General features: G+C 39.1%; 1 long non-coding RNA gene across 1 annotated transcript; it reads left to right on the plus strand.

Annotated features, from left to right (window-relative positions):
- The first annotated feature begins 412 nt into the window (after positions 1-412).
- Positions 413-2,812, plus strand: LOC120291225. The gene is made up of 3 exons (XR_005549138.1): positions 413-531; positions 1,365-1,501; positions 2,368-2,812. It is a non-coding gene; the product is annotated as an uncharacterized LOC120291225 (long non-coding RNA).
- Positions 2,813-8,709: the final 5,897 nt, after the last annotated feature.

Raw genomic sequence — 8,709 nt, forward strand, 5'->3', positions numbered from 1 at the left:
AGTCAAATCATTTTGAAACAATTATCGCAACTTGCTTCTTATTTGAAATAATCAAAACCATTTTAGTTCTTTATTTGAAAAAGATTCACTTAAATTTTTTTTTTTTGAGAAAATGAGAATATTTTAGGTATTTTTTAGAATTTTCCCTAATTAATACTCATAACCTATGGGATTAGCTATGTTTAATCTTCGTTTGGAATTCGAAATTGTATTTAATATCAAATTAAACCTTTCGAAAACACACACACACACACCATATCGATTTCTCAAAATCCACAACATTTATCGCAACTTTCTTTTGCCGAAAACAAGAGAGCACGTGTCTTGGTTTTCCTCGATTTTGGAAGAAAAGTGTAATCGCCTTTTTCTTCTTTTTGAGTGAAGACAATCGCTGTCGAAACGAACGGCGTTAGGTGAATCCGGTCGAACCGAACCGGGCGGCTCTGATCTAATCTCGCCTCGGCTCCAGAAAACTGGCACCACCCGCGTCAGAAGAACTCCATCTCGGTGAACCTGGGGAGTGAAGCAGAGGTAACGCCTCTTCGCTTATCCGATCGCATCCATTTTCGATTCGCATCGCAGCGATCGCTGCATTTTATGTTCCTGCTCTTCCGTTTCCTGTCGATCGATTGCTTTTTTATCCGAGCTCTTGGCGCGAGATCTTTATGAAGGTGTCGTGACGCGGCGGGAGTTTTGATGGGTCGAGCTGAAATGTCGGGAGATTGGGATCGGTTTGTGGAGTTTTTCGTGGGTTTTTTTCCCTAGATTGGGATTGGTTGATGGAGGGTTGACGGACGGGGTTCATGGGAAGATGATGGTCGGGAGCTACGACGCTCTTGTGATATGCGTTTCGGAACAAGATTTAAGCTGAGTTCAGATGGTGGGATGAACTCGATCGGGTTGATATTTTTTTCTTTCCTTCTTTTTGATTGGACTTTGTATTTGGTGAAAATTTGAGAAATTGGTGTGGTCTCCTTCTGTGCATCTTGTTGACTATGTACCGATCCATGTTATGAGGGTTGGTTGGGGGGGGCTGATTGGTCTTTGAGGGGCTGCCGGGAGGTGTTGAATCAGGATCAAAGTTGGGATTTCGAGGAGTTGAAAAACTGCATCTTTTGTATAGGGGTGTTCTGTGTGTTTTTGTGTTATTTGTTAGTTTGGATGGATTAGAAGTGCGTTTGAAGTAAATCAATGGGCACACTGGAAGCTGGAGCGTTGACACGATCTTTGGTGCAGAGCGAGTTTCATATTGCAAGATCGAAACTTTTTAATCCTTAGGTTTCGTTTATGATTCATAGGATTTGAGCCCCAAATTGGAATTTACTCGCTACTCACAAGCTTGGTCTCCTGTTCTCTTTTGTTAGAATATTGGAAGACAGTGATGGCATCATCGCTTCCCTCTGATCACAAAGCCCAAATCATCGATGGAAAAGCCATTGCTCAGACCATTCGATCAGAAATTGCCTCTGAAGTTAGCCACCTATCTCAGAAGTATGGCAAGGTCTCTCTCTCTCTCTCTCTCTCTCTCTCTCTGTGTTCACGCACAAGCCGGCATGTGTGTGTGTGTGATCAAGCGCTCTTCTATTATCTGGAAAAGTTGTTCCACCATGGTAAGGTTTACATTTTTAATTTGAATTTTGTTATGTCTCATTTACGGTAAGTCAATATGGAACTGTTTGTTACTGTTTTTGATGGTATGCTAAAGTTCGGAGCTTTCCTTTCATATTTCTGGTGGACAACAATGCATAAATAAAGACCTGCCTAGGATGCATTTGTGCTTGATTAAAATGGAAAGCAATGCTCCTTCTTCCTTGAGAAAAACAGGTTTTGTCAGAAGGAATGTTTATTTACAACTCAGCTGGCTATGCCTTATACTTTATTGCACAAGGCTGTACAATGGTGCTCTGTCTGCATGCAGTTATGAAAGTGAGAAGGCTTTGCATGATTTATTTGTCCCATCTGCTAGTTGCTGCAAATGTGCTCTTGTTACAGGATGCCTACATAGAAACTCATTGATCTGTACATTGTTAATGAAAGAGGCCTGTCATATTTTGCTGGATTTAACAAAATGAGATGATTGCATATTCATCAAATAGTGATACTGGAATTTAGGAACCACATCTTTATGCAGCCTCTCATAGTATTACTCAACATTGGGGTTTAATGTGCTGCTGAAGTAGACGTTATGAATCTCTGCAGTTCCATGTTTTGTGAATGTCCAATTTGTGATCTGTCAGTACCGGTTACATTAGACTATATATTGTACTTCTTCGAGAGCTTTCGCTTGGCTTATTCTGTTGGTCAATATCTTAGAGTTAAAATTGATTAGACATTTGGCTTCTGATCACCACCTTGCAACAAACATAGGTTCCTGGACTTGCTGTGGTGATAGTTGGTACCAGGAAGGATTCTCAAAGCTACGTAAGTATGAAGAGAAAGGCGTGTGCTGAAGTTGGTATTACATCATTCGATGTAGATTTGCCTGAGCAAGTATCCGAGGCTGACTTGATTGACAAGGTCCACGAGTTAAATGCAAACCCTGATGTACATGGTTGGTCAGTTGATTTGTTTTTACATGTGTCATCTATTGTTATTGCTCTGTTTATACTGTCATCAGTTCGAAAACACTGGTTTAGATGCCCAGTTCACATTATTAGCCTTTCTTATGATAGCTCTGCTTTACCTGTGCAAAGTTTCGAAAATCAACTATTAGACTGGGTTAGATATACTTTCTTATGCCTGCAAAAGAAAATTTTCTTTTGTCAGGTCATCACTCATATCATGGAATTCTGATTAGTAGTAATTAGAGACTGGCATATTTATGAATTTTAAAGATTGCAAAAGCCCTTGATATGAAAAGTTCAAATTTTTGAAGTCACATATCAGAAAGATATGTGTGCCATCTCCAGCTGTGGTCTGATATTTTCGAATCTGTATAATGAATTGTGTTAAAGGTTAATGGTTCTGCATTGTAAACATGAAAAAGTGAATCTTGTTGCATAGACAATACTGTCAGCCTACTTTTCTAGCGCATCCAACAAGTTTGCGTAGGGCAGCCTTCACTGCTGTTCTGACATCTTGGTCTCATTGTTGTCCCTACAGCGTCCCGGCAAACCAGTGACCTTCAGCAAACCTCCGACGCCTCAGTCGTGATATTGTGGCCTCCCCAAGATCCTTGCAATCTCGTGGCCAGTTTGGCTTCGCTCACATTCAATGCCATACCCCACAGCAGCATTATTGTCTATCTCTTACAATTATTCTCCGTTCATTGCCCAGCGTAGCACTGCTCCCCTCTACCGAGTTCTCAGGCATTTCTCATGACCTGGAAATCTCTGTTGGTCGTCAAATCTGGCCCAGCATCAGAGACTTTAGTCCCGTGTGATTTAGGCACCCACAAGGGTTCGCTGTGTAGGTCTCGGTCTTTGACTGGCCTAGAAGGGATCCTTACTATATATAAGTGTTCGTTTATTCTCTTTAGTTAGTTGATTTCAGTATAGGATTTTAAATAAGCATTATTAAATATTGCAGCCTAGGTTATCTAATCATGTTTTGATTAACCAAGACGTATTAGGCCTCCCGACCTTTAGACATAAGTCAGACCCTAATGTCATCTTGCATGACTTTGATGATTGATTTGATTAAGTTGGAATTCTATTGCTTTGAATTAACATGTTATCAATGAAACGATGAATTTTAAGTATGTGTGTTTCATCGTATCACAATATTATCAATCGTCATTGCAGCCACTTGCACTTTAGGAGTTTTCATATTTAGGGTCATGCATTATTGTTCTCATAATGCATATAGACTTAGAGCATGTTAAATTTTAGAAAGCATATAGATTTAGGACGATTCATCATTTTTGTTAAATACAAAATCAAATAAAAAATGTCACATAGATTGCATGTAGACCTAGGGTCAATTTAGTCTCATATCATATAGTACATATCACATCATACGAATATTCCTAGGTTATTCGCACTACATAGTTAATATAGTACAAAATATAAAGGAGTTAGCATCGTACCATGTAATTGTTAGTCATATGGCTAAGTGATTCGAGTCTTGAGATTTAAATTTATCATTTTCATTAAAAAATATAGAAAAAATAGCACTTCACGATTGTATATATGTAAAATGTCCCACCTTGCACATAGAAAACAAAATGTATGCGCATTTAATTTATAGACTTTTACGGTAATTTGTCTTTTCATTAATTAATAAAAGAAAAGGAACAACAAATCACATTAGTCAGCCTCATATACATTGCATCAATTAGGAAAAAATAATTTAGCATAGATTGCATTTCAATTAGTCATATCATGCATAATACTCATGCACTCCGCCTGCATATTTTTCTAAAATAATAATTTGCAGAAAGTTTGTGGTGATGGATAGAGATACACTTCGCTTGCTTAACGCGTCCAAATTCTCAAAGTTTTCTGTAATTTATTTACTGCATTAATAATTGGATGTTACTTTTCTAAGTGCGCACCCGCACCCACATGTTAGCAGCGAAGGAAAAAAAAATGGAAAAAAGACTGCATGCAAAATATTTTCGAAATAAAGAGAAAATATATCAAAATGGCGTTAGATTAATCTAGCATAACTCAATTCCCAAATCCATTGAATCTTTGGTTCATAGAATAAAAATATACTTCCACATTTTAATTGGGTGTCTAATCGACCTTAAACAATTAGCGGTTGCTCCAAAATGTATGATTGAATCGAGTATCAAGTTGTGATTAATAGGATTATGAGACGTGATATGTCAGCCTTCACCGACTTGTGTTAGACCTAGAAAAAGCTTGAAGCATAATCTTTGGAAGAGATGGAAGAGATGAAAACACATTATGCGTGCGGGCCGGGGTTGGCGAATTGGGAGGCATCGTGGAATGGAGTCCCAAGTAGAATAAAACTATAGCAGAAAAAAATTATTTTATTTATTATGTAGTAATACGCCTAACAGAAGAAGAAAAATATTTTAACAAGGAAAAGGACATTAAAAAAGTCCACAACCCATTTTTATTTTGGTTTCAAGGCTTCATTATATAAGCCTTTTTGCAATATTATCATTAAATTTTCATAACAAATGCATTTCGGTAACGGATGGGAGCAATCCTAAAAGGTTAAATTCTTGAAGATACATAAAATTGCATTTCCCAATTAAGTTATGAGTTTTGGAGTGTACGAGGAGTCTATTTTGTTGTTCATAGGATGGATAAAGTCGTTCATAACAAGAGATTAAATATGCTTTCAGTAATATGTAAGGCCTATTACTTTATTAGTGACAAACAAAAAATTAATAATAGATGAAATTTGTTTATTTAGCCCCCATTACTCCTCAATAAATAACCAATTTATTTTTGTAGAATGAGTTCGGATAATATCATGTTATTGGAATAGAATGTTGGCAGGCAAGGAGAAATCACCTGTTCGGTTATGGAAGTGATGATCTCATAATTAAGTAAAATCTGCTGTCTACCAAGCTTTATTCAAGGAAAATTATTAATTCGTCAATCAAGCTTAATAATTAACCACTGGGGTTTGCTCCAATAGGCACCCTATGACATCCCAAATTTATGATTCTGTTTTCGATTAAATAAGTTGGGCTTTTCATCAATGCGCCTTGAGCTTTATTTTCCGAGCTAATCACTCACGAGATAACTAGTTTATCAGGTAAAACCGTTAAGGAATCTAAACGCAATAGACTTGAGAATTCGACCATGAATCGGCTGCTTGACCGTGCTAGTCTGTAAGGATCATTATGACACTGTCAGAATTGAACATGAATTAGAGATACGTCGATTTGATTGAGATATATGATTAGAGTGTGGGTGATTCCACCTGATTTCAATATTCTCGTCGATAAGCACTAAATTGATTATTCTGTCATTTTAAGTACCCTGTGTCCGTATTTGAAGCCTCGAGATTTTCACGACAATTAAACGTCACCAATGTGTCAAAGATTTATGTCATGGCTTGAAAATAATCAACCACGGGTTAATTGCACTGAAAATTCCTAAAAGCTACCCAGTAAATTAGGACACGCTAAAATTGCGCCAGATTGAAATTAACCGCGAATTTAAACCCGATTTCAGAAATTAAAAGTTTTGTCATCTCATGATTCATTTTAGGAAACATTTTTTTGCAAATCGAGATTTTCAACGAAAAATCCAAAGTAAGGGCATTTTGGATCGGGAAATTCGAGGGACAGTTTTTGAGCGCACCCATTGCAGTCAAGTTGGTTCAATTGGTGAGAAAAAAAATCATGGAATAAGTTTGGACACCTTGGCTGAATTGTTTGGGCTTCAATTGTATATTGAATTGTGGTGGAATTGAATGGAATTGAATGGATTTAAGGAACAAATGTGCAAAATTCGTATGCCATGGGGGGGTGAACATTTGGACTACTTCAGTGGTGTGTTGAGGAAGCTTTGAGGAGAGAGAAAGCTGCTATGGATGGTTGATGGCTGGTGGGGGCAAGGCAAGGAAGAATTGGACAAGTGTTGGAAGCCTAGGAGGCCATTTGGGGTTTCCCTTTTCAGCAGCTCTTCTTCCTCCTTGAAACTTGGCTTTCTCCATTGTTGTGGTCCTTAAAGAGCTTAAGAGAACCAGGAGAACTGAGCAGAGCAGCCCCCTCCACCGTCGCAAGCCCGTCGACCTCTTTTCCCCCTATGTTTTCTCTTCTTCTAGTTTCCGCTCCAGTTGACCTTTCTCAAAAAACTAGAGTTAAAAGTTGTCTTCCCATGCAAATCAGCCTTCATGCCACCCACCATCGTCTTTAGCACATCCAAATCATACGGGAGCACCTCGTTGTTCACCGGAAGGAGTTGCCAATCGACTCCCACGTCAGCGAGAAGAAACGGCTTCCCAGTTTGTTGGTCCGCTCACCGAGTGCATTGTTTGCGCGATTTTCTCCATTTTCCTCCCATTCTGGCCCTTCCTCCGCCATTCCAACTACTAGCAAGTCCCCCTTGACCCCCGGGAGCCGCTGGTTGCCGGCCACCCGCTCGCTAGAGCTCTAATCAACCCTTTCTCACTGTTGAAGTCTCTGGTTCCGTTTCTCGGTTTAGCCAAGAGCATAAGCATAAACCAACAAGCCGTGAGGTCTTTGTGGCCCATTTTGAGCCCTTCTCGGCCTCGCTTGGTGTCGCCGCTAGGAGGATTGTTAACTACCTCTGCGTCGTCGTTGCCGTCGCTATGGACTCATCGAAACGCTAAACTGGTGAGTTTACTCACTAATCTTACGCTTATGGAGTTAATGATGCTTAAGGGGTGTTTAGATTAGGCTAACTATATTTAGGTAGTTAAATTAGATTATTTAAATGTTAATTAGATTAGATGAATGATTAGTTTAATTGATGGATTAATTAGTCTAATTATGCAATTAGATTAAGGTAAGCATGATTAGACTTTTAATCAATCATTTTTTTTTATTTATTTATTTATTTAAATTAAATTAATTTTCGGAATTGATTTAATTATTAATTAATTAATATTTTCCGGAAATTATCCGAGAGAGCCGCTTGATAGAATTTGGAGTGATCATTGTGGTATGGTTAGAATTTGCAATTGATTGTCGGATTGGTCAATTGAATGATGATTTGTGCGATTGTGTGATAATTGTGAATCAATTGGATTAAGCAACTGATTGCTGAATTGTGCAATTGATGATTGGGTTGTGAAATTGTGTGTTAATTGTGAATTGTTAGCATTTGGTTATGACACCTCGCTAAGCCATAGGACCGCCTAACATAGGCTGAGCCCATAGGGCTGTGATTTACCGCTGAACTTGGAAAATGCTGTGTCCATTGGGCCGTGATTTACCATTGAACTTGGAAAAGGCTATGCCCATTGGGCCATGATTTACCACCAAACTTGGAATCGACAGTGCCCATCGGGCCGTGATTTACCATTGAACATTTAGTAGGCTATGCCCATGGAGCCATGATTAATAATTGGAATGGGAAATTGATTGAGATAGGGTGTGATGCGTTCCAACTGTTGAGTGATGTTATTGCATGTATATGAGTTATGAATTGTGCTAATGTGCAAGAAGGAAATGAGGCGGGGTAAGTCATCTGTATTATGTGGCTAGGCTACCCTTGAGTGTATTTCATTCCTAATAAGGGTTTAGGGGGTGAACTTGCTGAGATAATGTCTCACCCCATTGTGGGCTTATCTTTTCAGGTCCGTATATGATGGTTGTGGAGGCCGAAGCCCCGGAGTCTGTGGAGGTGAAGTCTGAAGGATTGACGTATGTGTCCAACTAGTATGTTGTAGGACAACTTCTTTTTGAGAGCCGACCTGTTGTAGCCATTTGACCAAACTCGTTTTGTAATTAAACCCTGTTGTTTATAAAGTTAACTTTTGTGAAATGTTGCCCTACTCTCCTATCTCAAGCTTTTGTTGTTAGGGGTATTTGTTCGCTTCCGCATGCGTATTAAAATGAATGGGTTGACGATGCGTCCTGAGATGTCGCATATTTGTATCGACCACCAAGAGATGGGCATGCGCTCAAGGATCGGGTGTGACACACCCTTCCAACTTAGAAGGGGGAGTTGGAGGGTTTGAATGCCCACCTTTTCAAGGGGGTTGGGGTGGGGATGTAGTAGTTTCAAGAGTGGGTTTCAACTCCTATACCTTGCAAGGAGGCAGGGCAAAAGTTTGAGAGTGAGCGTTAGAATGGGAATAGACTAGGACCAA

Source organism: Eucalyptus grandis, chromosome 3 (assembly GCF_016545825.1).
Source record: "Eucalyptus grandis isolate ANBG69807.140 chromosome 3, ASM1654582v1, whole genome shotgun sequence".
Lineage (NCBI taxonomy): Eukaryota > Viridiplantae > Streptophyta > Magnoliopsida > Myrtales > Myrtaceae > Eucalyptus > Eucalyptus grandis.